A 15388-nucleotide genomic window follows, 5' to 3' on the forward strand; every position below is an offset into this window, starting at 1 on the left:
TGAAACTTCGTTTACTTATCTTTGATTCCTTGCGAATGGTTTGAGCTTCAAGGGTGGCGTCGATGGTACGTCGAATCAAATCTTCAGCTTGAGGTTCTTCTTTGTCGGTAGACGCTCTTTGTATTTTTGCCAATTGCGCTTGCAATGCTTGCCTAGCCCTTCGTTCTTCATCCAATTGCATCATGATTAAGTCCAGCTTTTGCTCCATCGTAGGCTCAGGTAGGTCGTCTTCAGCCATAGAATCATCCATATGTGGTTCCGTCATCCTGTAAAACTCAAAAGACCTTTCTCACTCAAAATCAGGTTAGCGGGATGAGCGTAGCTCAAATTCGGAGTTAGAAGGCTATGTATTTTTGGATATTTCTTTCTCAATCTTCAGAAAATCTGCGATTTTTCCTTCTTCGTATGCTGAAAATACTTCAGCAAACCTGCGTATGGGTAGAATACCTTCCAACGAACAACTTTGCAGTTCGGAGTTTCTGTGCAGGAACAACCCTTCTAGGAGTTTTGAGCACAAGTCAGTTCTGACTCCAGTTGACTAGTCTAACTTGCAGAGTTGCAGCACTTAGCCGACTTAGTGAACTTGCAGAACTTGATCACGGTTGACTTGCAGAACTTGATCTCTGAGGCGCGGGACTTGGAGTTTGTTGACTTGCTTGTCTTGTCTGACTTGAGTAGTTTAGCTTGGCTTAATGGATTAAGCTTGAAGCTTAATCGTCTGATTTTCGTGGGGAGGGGGAGGGGGCCGTTTTTCTTAGGCGGCGAAAAACGCGGGCAGATCCTGAGATACTTCGTTGACGATTTTTTTTAAAAAGATTATTAAGCTCCTTCTAAAGCTTAATTCAAGCTTAAACTTTGGAGAGAGAAGATATATGGAGTTTCTCACTGTATATCCACGACTTGTTTATGGAGATGAGGGAGTGGTCCTCCGCCTACATTGCCTGGTCCTTCGCGATTTGATAACAGAAATAGGGGTTCTTGATCGTCAGAAGTCTGCCTGTATCGACGGTTCGCGACGAGATTGACCGTAGAGCCCGATCGTTCCAGGAGCTCCGCCTTCGCACGAGATGGGTAGCGATTGGAAGCTCTTGATCTCAGCTCCGCTGTGATACCACTGGTGCGCAGATTGGTCGCTGTATGCTCACGTAGTGAATCCCGGAAGGTCCCCAAGAACAATGAACTCTACCTTTTTGCACAAATTACAATGTCCAAATGTAAATAACATATCCGTGCGCATAGGCGCATACAAAATAATAATAAATAATCGATGCCTCAATAGACATGACAAAATATAGGCGTGGCGCCTATCAAAATATAATCCATAGGTCAAATACTCGCTAGACTCCAATGCTTTCCTCTGCCACTGCTGCTATCTCTACACATCAACTCAAGCATTCACAATCGTTAGTAAAATAATACAATTAAACCGACAAAAGTGAATACCTAGCAGTCTTCAGCTACATAAATAAATCAACTGGTTAGAAATAAATCCTAACCTTAATTTATTACGAGTGCGCACTCTAAACTCATAAACGTTTATTAATTTAATATGTATTTTGCAGAATCACCCGCTATGGAATCACCCATGTACACACTAAATTAATGAAACGCCCGAAAAGGACAGGCGTCCCCATCAACTTCTCGCACAAAGAATCCACTTTGTGTATGAGCCCCGGTCATCAAAGTTTACGGAATCCACCGTAAAACCTCACGGAATCCACCGTGGAATATGCCTCCTGGCATCAAAGTGCTAGAGCACGGTCTACCCTAGAGGCCTATCGAGAAGGCCAGGCTTAGGAGACTTATTCTAAAAATCCAACCTTACTAGTTGATAGTTGGCCAACTTTATAGGTTAGGGCAAGACCGGTTGCTACGGTGATGCATGTGCGAGCATGAGATGCACGACATGTTGAGAGAAGTGTATGGTGGGATTGCTGGAGGGCACTTCAACGGGGATACAATAGTCCAGAAGGTGCTACAATCTCAGTTGTGGTGGCCCACCCTATTCCGCGATGCTGCTAAGTTCATAAAGCATTGCGATGAGTGCCAAAGGACTAAAGTTTGCATGAAAGGATAAGATGGAGTTGATCCCTGTCATTGCATGACAATCCTTTGAGAAATGGGGAATCGACTTCATTGGACCCATTAGTGCCGTAGCACAATACTCATAGGTTAAATACATCATCGTAGCAATTGACTATCTTACGAAATGGGTTGAGGCATGAGCCACCAGGAAGAAGATGCTAGGACCACAAAATGAAGTTCTTGTGGGAGTAGGTTATCTCACGATTTGGTTGCCCTATCGAATTAGTAAGTGACCAAGGCACTTACTTCATCAATGAGGTGATTGCCCACCTGGTGTTAACCTTCTTAATCATCCATAAGGAGTTCTCACCCTACTACCCTCAAGCTAATGGCCAAGAAGAATCCATGAACAAGATCTTAGTCAATGCCTTATGAAGGTAGTTTCCAACTCACGAAGTGATTGGGACAACAAACTTATTGCAGCATTATGGGCCTATTTGACAGCCTATAAAATGGCTGTGGGATAGACGCCCTTTAGGCTGACCTATGGGACTGAGGCCATCTTGACATTAGAATTCTTTGTCCCTAGCTTGAGGATAGTAGTATAGAAGAGATGGGAAGGGAAGGAAGCTTGGACCGATTGTCTCATGGAATTGGAATGACTCACTGAGACTCGGCTCCTAGCCACCCATGCCCTAATTTGTGAGAGAGCATGATGGAAGATGTGGTTTGACAAGCACGTCAAACAATGCGACTTTGAGCAGGGAGACCTTGTTTTGTTTTACTCAGTAAAGGGCCACAACCAGAAAATGAAATTTCAAGGATTAGGACCTTTCCAAGTGCACATCATTAGTAGGACATGCAATGTAGAACTTGAGACCCTTGAAGGTGAGGGCATGGGCTTCTTTAATGGCAGTCGCATGAAGAAGTACTACCCTCCCACACATCCACTACATGAGCCCCCTATGCTAGAGGCCCCTGTTAATGTCCGTGTAGCCACCATCACCAAATTAGAGGATGAGGATGAGGAGGTAGTAGCACCATCATACCTACGCATCACGGCCACCGACCAGTGCACACACACATTTGATGCCTTTATTGATGAGGGAGCTGACTTCAATGTCTTGACTCATGCTCATTGGATCCTCATTGGTCAACCACAGTTGCAACCCACCAATACTAAACTCAACCCATTCTAGGGCAAGTCATATGCACTCCTAGGGAAGTGCAAGACCACAGTCTCTATCGAATCTGAGAGCCTACCAATCATCTTCTATGTGTTGCCAAACACGAAGGATGTAGGTTAAGAATCGCTGTTAGGACGCACTTTCAAGAAACAAGCATACTGCAATGTGGACTACGATCTACAATGTATTTACCTTTCCATTGGCAATGTTTGAATTGTGACAGATTTTAGCAAGGGCTACAAGGCTCCACCAAAGCATGCTATGCCATTGATAGGGCTACCTAGGACCAAGCCTAGGGAGGGGGTCATGAATCATCACAACCCACACAAAATAAAAAACCATCGCCAACTACTAAGGCCATCCCCAAAGCCATAGATCCCACTCTTAAATGGGTGTCAAGGCACCAAAAGCGACCTACTCGTAGCAAGCAAACACAACCCCACAAGACTAACAACTATCATTCAAAACTTAAGAGACTGACCCAACGCTATCGACGTAGGTGCACAATCAAGCCGCGATGGATCCCCAAAGAACTATTGCGAGCCTAAGGATACTACGAAGGCAACACTTGGATATGGGTGCCCAAGAAGGGAAATCCTAGAAGCATAGCCCAACCATGACCATTGCTTGCCACCTCCTCTCCAAGAAGCCCCACTCTTGCTAAGGTAGTGAACACCCAGGAAACCCAAGTTGCAAAGCCTACAAAACCCGCGACGGTTGCGGTCATCAAACCCCAACCAATATATTGACCGAAACAATAGCTTGATACCCCAAAATCATCTAAGTCTAGAGAGCTCAGCACCCTAGTGGCTATGCAAGAGGAGGGCAATGCACCATCTAAGCCACTAGAGCCATCCTTAGTACCCCAAAGTAGCACTAGACACACAGATCAGACTACATAGCTCCCCTTAGAAACACCACTATCTAGTCCATGCCCCTAGAACCATCACTATCTAGTCCAATTCCATTGCAACCACCTGCAGGTCTTAGGCCTTTCTACGAGTAATGTTCGTTCCTATCGGTCACCAAGGACCTTGCTGAGAATATGGGAGATGACTTGGTGACTTGCATCAAGCTCTTGGACAACACTTTCACCATGTTTGCTAGGAGCTATGAAAGACTTGACCTCGACTTACTTGATGAACCGATGTTTGTTCTTTATCCTGCACTTGGGAAGAATATGAGTTCATGACTGTACAATTCACCCAAGGTCACAAGGGAGTTGATCGATAATGGTGAAATCTCAAAAGATCACACGCTCAACATATGGCTAATAACATCATATTGCAAGCCCCAAAGACCTATGTCACCTACTAAGCTTGAGGAACTCACTTTGCCTCGCTGACCCTGACTCATCGTTCTTACAAAAATGGTGTAACGTACGTCTCCAATGGGAGAAACGAGATTGCCAAGTAAAGACTAATGCTGAGCAGTGAAGTGCGATTAAAATAATAGAGTATGGCCCAACTTACATAGCACCAACCTCTTTCAGGGTCTTGGCCATCACTCGAAACAAACACCTAGACGACCAAGTCTTGGCCCACCCTTACATTGATCACATCCTTACGGAAGAGGAACTACATGTGGCTAGTTGCATTAACTCGGGTGATTTTCTAACTGATGTCCTAACTTACATTACCCAAGTATGCATTATCGCTTGTAATCTTGATCGTCATGCCCACTTGGAATACAACCTTGATTTCTACAATTGGCTTATGCCAAAGTAGATAGCACCATACTGTGCTCAAATGACTTGCCTCTCCCATGTCCAATCCTAGGAAGGATTCTCATCATTTCCCAAGGGGGGAGGGGGTAAGGTGATTAAGAAAACATAGGCAAGAAGGAAACAATCAATCTTAATCAAAGCTAAAAGCAGAAAAGAATAGAGAAAGAAAAAGGGGTTGGAAAGAAAATGTCAAAAATGTAAAAAATGTTTTGGAATAAATGGGTTGTTGTTCGAAAATTTCATGTATTTAATTCAGCTTGTTCATTCTCTTCATGGAAGCAAAATCAATTTTCTACTTACCAAAAAGTCATATGAGGAATACTAATGTTGGATTATGATGAATAACAAGCACCCACAACGGCATGGCAAGATAAAGGTGGCAAGCTCCCTTTCACGAAACAAGAGCAGACTAGGTACGGCCTGAGTGTTGAGACAAGGGGCTTTAGCCATTTCACCTTCAAACACACATTGAACTTGGACAAAGCCATCTTGGAGGAGCCGGTTGTAAAGTAGCTGGTGGATAAATGTGCCTTTCGGAAGTACGTGGAGAAAGTAGGGCAAGCAGTGGACTAGCGCGTGTGCGCAGAGTTCCTAAGAAGTTTTGATGATTCAAGGAACTGCGGCACAGTAACAGTCAGGATAGGAGAAGAAGAATGTCAAGTGGAGGTACCATTGAGCACTGCAATGATCAAGAAGGCCCTAGGCTTGGCCGTCAAGACAGAGAGACGCCCTCCGACAGATGTATATGCCATGCTGAGAGTGAATAAACATGATGTGTAGACAGTGGACGGGATAAGTTTGGCAGACATCCCGAACATAGAAGTAAGGATGCAAGCAAAGATGGCCCATGCCCTCTTCTTGGAACAATAGAGGTACAATGCATTGATGAATGGAATTGGCATGCTACTGCTGGAAAGCATAGCCACATGGTCCCCTGAAGAAGTGGACTAGAAAAGGTTTGTTCTATAAATCATCAAGAACTCGGTTGCCGTCCTAGCCACAAGTGCAGCACCAACAGGAGGGGAATCCCTAGCCTCGATGACCAGATCAACATGAAAGAAGCCCCTTCTAAAGCATCCACGATCAAATTTGGTGGAATCATAATGGCCATCATCCAAGAGGCCATAAAGGAGGTAGAAGGAGCTGAAGAGGAGCTCGGAGAGACACCCTAACAGTCCCTGTGCCCTAACGTAGAGCAATCCGGCCACGAGAGAACCATCAGTGGACCAGGGAGAGCAGGAAGTGCAGACTACCCAGAAGGAGGCTAGGGCACAAGAGAAGAAGAAGGCCACGAAGCCCCATCAACAAAGGAGAGAGAAGACGATGAAGGAAGAACATGTAGAGCTGAAAAGAGCCCAAAAAGGATCCAAAAGGCTGGAAGAAGAAAAAGGAGAAAAGAGGAGAAAGAAATGAAGAAAGTGAGAGAAGAATCATAGAAAGCCGAGGAGGAGAGAAGAAGAAGAGGCTGAGGAGCTGAGGAGCTAAGGAGAAAGGAGGATGAAGACATTATGGAGGCCACGTATAGGTCTATGTCAAGGAGACCCATGGTGCTAGAGAAAGGAACCCCATGAGCCCACGATAAGAAGGCGAGCCTACCGGTAGTGTGGGAGCGGCCCCTGTTGTTGTAGGAAAGGGCAATGTCCCATTACATCCCCTCCCTTTGACTTTCTCGCCTCAAACCACCACCACCACCATCACTGCCACAACATAGGAGCCAGAGCCTCTGCCATGGACACCATTAAATTTATGTCCATGATGCAGTTCTTGGTCACGAAAGTACAGGAAATAGTGCCGGAAACAATAGTCAAAAGGCTACTTGCAGCTGACGCTGAGTCTAGGCAAGATCCAAAAAGGCAAAGGTTGGAAGCATCCACCACCACATCACTGCCAACAATGCTCGTGGTGGCTGCAGACTATGATGCCTATGTAGTTGAACTCCTAGCCCAGCTAGAGAAGGCTAAGGAAGCAAATAAGGTAGCAACTGCAGAACTAGAGGCCGAAAGAGAAGTTTATGTGACGCTAAGGCTAGAGATAACACGACAAGCAGTGGAACATTAGAAAGAAATTGAAACTTGAAAGAACAACTCAGGGCCAAAGAAAAGGAGACACAAGAGAATGAAGATCGCCTAAGGCAAAGGCTAGAGGATGAAGTCGAAGACCTAGTGGCAGAGCAGTGGGGCCACAAGTTACTCATCCAACAATATGCTGAGCTCTAGCAACGAATGACATGGGTGGAAGAGATGAATGCAAAACTATCGAAGAGCCAACGGAAGGGGGACCAGGCATCAAAAGAACAACACCAAGGACAGGAGGATGCCATGGTATTCAGACTATGGTTAGCAATGGAGGAGCAAGTAAGGCTAGAGAGAGAGATAGAAGTCGTGTTGAAGGAGAAGGAAGAGGCCATAGAAGAAGCCACTAGGGCCTATAGGACAACCTGTGAAACACCCAGCAGGAAGTGGAGGGATTGATGGCCATGGCCATGACCGAGAGAAGACTACACTGAGGAGAACTGCAAAGCCAAGCGCAAGTCAATGAAGATCTATCAAAAAGGCTTGCAGAAGCCCACCAGTAGTTCTCGCTGGATTCGTCAGGATAAAGAGAAGACCCAAATGTTAGAAGTGTGAAATGAGCAGATGCAGGTGGTAATGATGTTGTCTCAGGAGATGGAGAGGGGTAAGGAAGATCAGGAAGAGAAAGCACAATAGTGGGAGAGGTGCAATTTTGAAAGAGTGCGAGGATTGACAGAGTGCCTGTGGTAGTGGTGGAGTATGAGAGAGTGCTCATAGAATCCAAAGCTGAGGCCGCTGAAGCGTGCTCTAACATGCAAATGCAAGCTAAGCACAAGTCAATGAAGATCTATCAAAAAGGCTTGTAGAAGCCCACCAGTAGTTCTCGCTAGATTCGTCGGGATAAAGAGAAGACCCAAATGTTAGAAGTGTGAAATGAGCAGATGCAGGTGGTAATGATGTTGTCTCAGGAGATGGAAAGGGGTAAGGAAGATCAGGAAGAGAAAGCAGAATAGTGGGAGAGGTGCAATTTTGAAAGAGTGCGAGGATTGACAGAATGCCTGTGGTAGTGTTGGAGTGTGAGAGAGTGCTCATAGAATCCAAAGCTGAGGCTGCTGAAGCGTGCTCTAACATGCAAATACAAGCCTTTTTGAGCATAGTGCTTCATGTCACACAAGTTGAAGGTGAGGATTTGATGGAGAGAATGAAAAGGAAGCTGGGGTTTTGACGACCACAGCCTTAAGGTATGGCCTACAAGAACACACACCCCTGACCAACATAGGCATAGCCCAGGAGCAGCAACATAGCTACTTAAAACAAGCCGGTCTCTCTAGTGATGAGCTCAAGGAACTTGGATTTGAAGAGCAGGAGTAGCCCCACCCACTCTCAGTCCCCAACCCATGATGGAACGAGACAATGAGGAAGGGCCAGACTTCGAGCAGGAATTCGAAGAAGAATTGCAAACCAGAGACCCCAGTCTGCCCTTGCCTAATCTACCCCCAGAAGAGCCAGAGGGTGCCCAGGTTCCCGAGCACATTATTGCTGCAAGAAGAAGAAGACATGAACTCGTGGAGCAAGCCCAACAAAGAGCGTGAGCATGTCCACAATAGCTTCCTGACAAGCCCATGCCACTACGCGAGGATCACCATCTCGTCAATTGGCTGTAGGAGCTAACCATCTAGCAATAGTAGGGACTCCAATCCCAACCCTTCGAGTTCTCCTTCCTCTATCCATGAGCCTTGGACCGAGTCTTACCCTTGGAGGTAGTGGAAATAATCATTCATTTGGGCAATACTTTAGTGAACCAATGGGTCGAGGAGTGGAGCATCGTAATCACACAATGGAGGCAAGAACCTGCAGATTACTGGCAGGATAAGGTCTATCAGGTCCCAAAACTGTCCAAGACTATGAGACGTAGCCAAAGTGGTGGAGGAGGATTTGGGACACCAATCTTGATGCATGGATGGCCTTTTGCGGTACATTACTGGAAGAAAGGAATGATCCTATCTACATGCCCTACCCTTGAAAACATGGAGTGGATTACGATAGGGGGGTGCATGGCAGATATGAATTCCCAAAGATCTACAATGTCAATGCAGCAACTCTCAAGGAATGCATGACCTTTAAAGTAGGGGACTTGTACCCATCCATCAACTGCTTCCTCGAGGATTTCTCTTCTTGCCCAGACCCAGCCTTCATAACTACATGTAATTACCTTAGGACCATTAGGTTTTTACTTAAGCAAAATCCAACAGATGAGGAAGCCCACCTTCCCCCACTCTTTTTGACATTAACCTAGGAAAAGATAGCTATGCTATGGCTAGGCTCATGATGAGGGCAACCTTGCTTCCCTCTTTTTGTATGAAGATCCTTGAGGAGATGAGCGATAACCACTTTAGGAGGTGCAATCATCCTTTCTTGTCAACCACACCTCTTAATGCAAAGGCTAGTATCAATGAATACCTATAGAGCCATGCCTTTTTGACTAAGTCCTTAAGACCAGAATCATCAAAGATTGGGGTGGCACAGCTTAAGCACACCCCTGTATTAGAATGCCGGCTATAATCATCCAATTAAAAAAAAAGAGAGATGAAAAGAAAAAGAAAAGCAAAAGGAAAAAAAAGGAAAAGAAAAAGTGAAAAATTGAATCCCTTGATGTATCATGAGTGCCATAATCATTGCACTTGGGGTTTTTATACCTAGCCCCGTTCCCTGCTGCACATGCTTAGGGCACATCAAGGATAGGACATTCTCCTAGACCTGTCTCCCTAGGTGATGCATTGCACTTACAACCATGCACGAACTGGGTCCCAAGTGTGGGGCAGCAACCCAACTCCTAGGCCCACTAGCATGATCACAATGCACCACATGGCACACCCCCAGGAAGTGCACCTTCTTTTCTTTTCAGGTACAAATAAAGGCTCCAAAAACCAGCTTCGGAGGTCCCATCATCCATGCAATGTGCTCTTGGCCTTCACCACCTTAACCAGGTGATCCATTTCTTCCCAAGCCCAATTCCTCTGCGGCCCTGTCATCATTGACTCACACGTCCGCCCTTTCTCATCGAACCTTCATTAGCTCAAAACCACAGTGTCTCAGAACGAGGGGCCATCTTATGCCACAACGTTCCCATGCAGGCAAACCAAGGTAGGCCAAGGTATCCCCAATCAAAAAGTGAATGAAGAAGCTCATTTGGAATAGCACATGAGAAGACAACCATGGAGGGCCAACAGATGGATCCGTCTAACACCATCTTAAATTTCAAAGATGGATCCCTCCACATGCCATCCTCCAAGCAGGGATCCATCTAACACCATTTTCAATTTCAAAGATGGATCCGCCCACTAGTCTATTTCCATGCACAGATTTGTCCAACACAATATTCAATTTCAAAGGACAAATCCCTTCAAGGCTAGCATCAAAGAGAGACCCGCCTGAACTTCAAGGGCCGGTCCAACTCCCACACGAGCTTGAAAATACAAACTCAAAAGAGCCATCTGGCTACACCCATCCCTCCTTCCAACCACTTCACATTAGTGCCATGGGACTGGCACTTGTTTAGGAGGGGGTAATGTTAACTCTCATACGAATGAGGTGGAAAATCCAAAAAGTCTAAAGAAAAACACAAGGTCAAGGCAAAAGGGAAACGGAAGATGAAGGCACACCAAGGAAAACATGGAAACACAAAAAGTGCAAAGAAGTCCTAAATTAATGAGGGAGGTGCACAAGAAAAAAGCACAAGTCAATACTTTTGTAAAAGAACGCACAACGCACCATGATTTATTTTGTAAAAGAGGGCCATGCTCTCACTTGTGCAAATTGTAAAGGTAGACGGGTGGTAGGAAGGAAGCTAAGAAGACAGGAGGGCAATGGAAAAAAAGGGCCTAGGCCATGGCAAGCTAGGGGCTACAAAGTTTGTTTGTCATACGGGTCCATATGCAAAAGTTACAAGGTTTGGAAGGTTGATGTTTGACTGGGATTGGATGTAGTAAAGAATAGTTGCAGGTTGCACAAAAAATTTTAGATGCTAAAACATTTAGAATTTGGCCTTTTTGTCTTTACCAAATTTGTAGATCATGAATGGGCTGCATTTTTTCTTTTTTAAGCTTGATGATTTGAGTTACGCATTAAAAGATATATATAGTTTTCTGTAGGATGGTCTTATATGATAGTTTTTTGGATAAAGAGCAACTACGTCTGATGGATGTAAATTATTGCATGTGACATGATTTGACAAAGATGATTGAGGCTAACTTGAGGGTATCTAGGGTAGGGAAGAGGATTGGGATATGTAAGAAACGAGATGTAAAAGGGGCCTATGCAATGGAGAACCTAGTGGAAAATGAGTAGATTGATAGAGATGAAGAAGGGTATGAGTCAATATATGAATTTGGGATGCCATATGATCTAGAAGGATTTATAAGGATAGAGATATTGTAGAGGTTTGATGAGCTATCATCATTAGGGTTGGATGCACAGAGATACCTGCTAGTTGTTGCGATGTCTAAGCTCTCAATGCCTTATGATTTTGGTTGAGATGGTTGGATTAACTACATGGTTGCAAGGATGATGTGTTTGGATTTTTGATTTCGATGGCAAGATGATTGTGGGCATGATACTTTGGGTGAAAATGAGATGGCTTTTTGATTCCATAGAGATGCATAGGTTAGACCATCCAACGATATGTGTAGGTTTGGAGGGGGTGGATGTCGTGTGGCTACATGTTGAATGAAGGAAGCATAAGAAAAAGACATCCATATAAATATTCTAAATATATGTCTATGGGATACTTACTCATGATCTTAACAGATTTTCTAGGTTGAGAATTGATCTCTAGAATAGTTTGAATATCCATTATTTAGTTTATTAACTTAATGATAATATTCTAGTTTTGGAGGAGAAAATTAGGGTTAAAACAAGTTGCAACAAGTTTAGGGACAGGATTGTTGTACTTAGAGTTTTGATATAGGGTTTCTCCCTTAAGGCTTCTACTAGCCTAGTGTTGGTGGATGATTTGGGCTATTAAAAGTGTGTTTGTAATCCAAGAGGTGTCTACAATGTACAAAGTCTTTTGCAGAGTAATATAAACAATATTTTTGGTTCTCTTGATTCTTCCTTCCCTCTTGTCTATTCTTTTAAACCTTGTGGTTTGATATATACCAACCTCAACAATGTACCACACATTAACATCACACTTACACAAACCACACATTCATTCAAAAAATTTATATTTATTGGGAAAAATAAAAGTGTATTATATTTATCAAGAAAAATACATGCCATAGTTGATAGCAATGATTAATACAAAGAGTCAATAGCTAATGAGAACTCTCATTTGTTCCTTGGCTTTTTCAACAATAGAGAGGAGGGGCTAGCTTCGAATGGAAATAGAAGTTCCTTCTTTGCTTCAAAAATGATATGCTTCCTCTTCAACTCTTCCTTCAGGAGAAGTGGGTCTAACACATTCGCAAGCTCACCTAGTGTGGCAAGTACATACATTGCTCCACCTGGTGCTTGGCCAAACAAGTAAAGAAGCTCTAATCGCTTGTCTACAAACACCTTCTCTAAGCTAAATGTTACAACTATTACTTGAAAATGTCAAAACTTGGTTAAGGCCCAAATTTTCATGATTGTTTTCTCCCCTCATGCTGAGCATTTCTCGTGGAAGACTATAACATTGGCAACAAGGTTACCAATGCACTTCTTCAAAGCTAAGTCCTTTTGTTGATCTGTATGATGCTGAGATCCTCTTGCCTCCAAGCAAACTAATCTATATACAGTATATCCTAAATGACATGATCAAATCAATAACATGATTAGTATCTAACCTTGAGTTATGTAACACAACTTGAATATAGGATGCATTGGGTCCCCAAGAGTCCATTGATCAAATCTTGGATCAAAATGATGTGTGTAGCTACCTTGTCTAAAGTTTGGCATCTAGGGCCACTTTCTTGGGTAAAAAATGATTCATGTAGTTGCCTTATCTGACGTTTGGCATTTGGGAGCCACATTCTTTGTCGAAAAGTGGCCCTAGATACCAAATCTTGAAGAGAATAGCTACAAGCATCATTTGGACCTAGGATTTGATCGATGGACTTCAGGAGACCTAATACACCCTAGGGCCAAGTTTCATTGTATGAAAATATATGGTAGTTATAAACCTCACATTTTCTAGCTCATCCTATATCTTTGTTTCCTTATGTGTCAACAAGGCACCCCTTTGGGTAGAGGGATCCATTGTTGGGAGTAAAGGCACTTGTGCTTATGCTACCTGTGTATTTATTACAATGATAGTACTCACACACATATATGCTATAGGTGGCAAGCACCCATGATTGTCACTTCATTCTTTATTTAGTGACTAATAGAATAAGGGAGGCCAGTCACACATTGTGACTACTTACATCTCCGGTGCTTTCGCTTACTCGTGCTCTCACTTGGGCTTCTCCCTTCAACTCTAGTATTAGACCCCTTGACCAAGGATCTTCATTAGCTTGACTTCATCCCAAATTTGAAAAAGCTTGAGCACTTTACTCATGGAAACCATGGCTTTAGCCTATCAAGATAACCATTGATGCTAAGCTCTCTTCAGGCCTCTCTACACTTGTCAGGGACCTTTAGAGGGATACTTCAAGCATTATCAACAATCTTTTGACCCTTACTAGTACCAACATTATGTTCATCAAAAACATATGAAAGATTCAGTGTGAATTTCTTAGTCTTGTTTTCCACACCTCAACCTGCTCCAAGTCATCTTTTGTAGCTATTGGCACTCTTGGGCATTAGGCAAAGGCCTAGCATAAGCTCCTAGCATTGATTAGCTAACATTTATTTCACTCTTGAATATGTGTTTTGGCTTGTTATTGCCATATATTCATAGCACACCTGTTGTACACACTCTAGAGTAGCATAACACTTAGTCTACATCAGCTCTCATACCCATTCCATTGGTCCTTAAACACTCCTCGAAGGATTGGCATTCATTGTTAACGACCTTGACATTGGTACTGAGCATGTGGCATTGGATTTGAGTTTCCATACTTAATCCTTTGACATTCATACATAATAGTTTGTTGTAGTACCTTTGGGACATCCTATTTCTTAGAGTTTTTGGAGCTCTTACCGATGTCTCTTAGTGCTCATTTGATGCTAAACCTTTGGTATATGCTTGGGACATTCTTAAGATGCTTTATGGGATATATTGAGCTCATTTTGGCTAAGCTTTTGGAGGTTGTTTCACTATTGTTATAATAGGGCAACAAGTTCTTTTCTTAGAGAAACTGTATGCCTATTACTCTTAGAGGCTATTCGAATACTTCAATGGAGGTTTTGATATATGATACTGATGCCATTAATGCTGCTTAGCATTGAGATACACTTTGTTACGCTTATAGTTTACATTGGAGAGAAACTTTGAGATTGGTTACAAGTATTAGAGCATTGGCTTTATGCTTCGAGTGCTTCACTGATTTGACTTGTGAGCTTGAGGTTTGGTTATATATACTGCTCTTGGATGTATGGTCTTGGTGCATCTTAGCTTTTGGATGCTAATGTACCTCATGTATTGGGCTTGATTGCTCATCTATCATTCGGGGTTTGCTTTAGTGGGGGCTACTTAACACTAGGATATTTACAATGAGCTTTGGATTTATGCAGTTGAGCTTGAGCTCCACAGACTGTGGGACACTTATTTCATGTATATGCTCTTTGGATGCAATTATTGCCTAGTGGATTGATCTAATTCATGTTTTGGAGATGGTATCTATCTCTATCAGTGTGTTGTTAGTGATGTATTCATCTTGCTTTGCTATATATTGAGCTTCCTTACCCTTGCTCAGTTAGTTGTGCATTTGGCAGTTCTCTTTCATTATTCTTGAGACCTACTACATACATGATGTTTATACCCATTGGATGTATCTCTCTCTAGCACATTGAGGTGTGATAGATCTTGGTATATCGGTTGTATGCATCTTCGTTGCTACTCTTGCTTCTACATATCCCAATTGTTTCCTTGGATATTCTTGGAAGTGGTCGAGATTTGCCTACATTTGGTTTTGGATTTACTATTGTATTTATTTTAGCATATTGTAATTTTAGTTTTCAGCATTGTTTAGGAGAGGAGACACTTTGTTTTGATAGTTCATTGGTTGCAATCACTGGACAACTCACTATTTTGGCAGTTTCTCTTGCTTAGCCCTTGTGTTGGTTGCAAATTTGGGGTTGATTTGTAGTAATTTACAACAACCTGTTTGCTTGTACTATGGTTTCATTTCTTGGCATGATGACTAGTGGATCAAATAATAATGTTATCTTTAATATTGATAAACTAGACGGCACTAATTACAACTATTGGAATGCACAAATATGATAAGTTTTGGTGCGTAAATTGTAGATTAAGCCATTGAGACATGAGGGTGTAAAGCTGGAACGCTTCACAA

Source organism: Lygodium microphyllum, chromosome 4 (genome assembly GCF_053477565.2).
Source record: "Lygodium microphyllum isolate KBCC chromosome 4, Lygodium_microphyllum_v1.1.10, whole genome shotgun sequence".
Taxonomy (NCBI): Eukaryota; Viridiplantae; Streptophyta; class Polypodiopsida; order Schizaeales; family Lygodiaceae; genus Lygodium; species Lygodium microphyllum.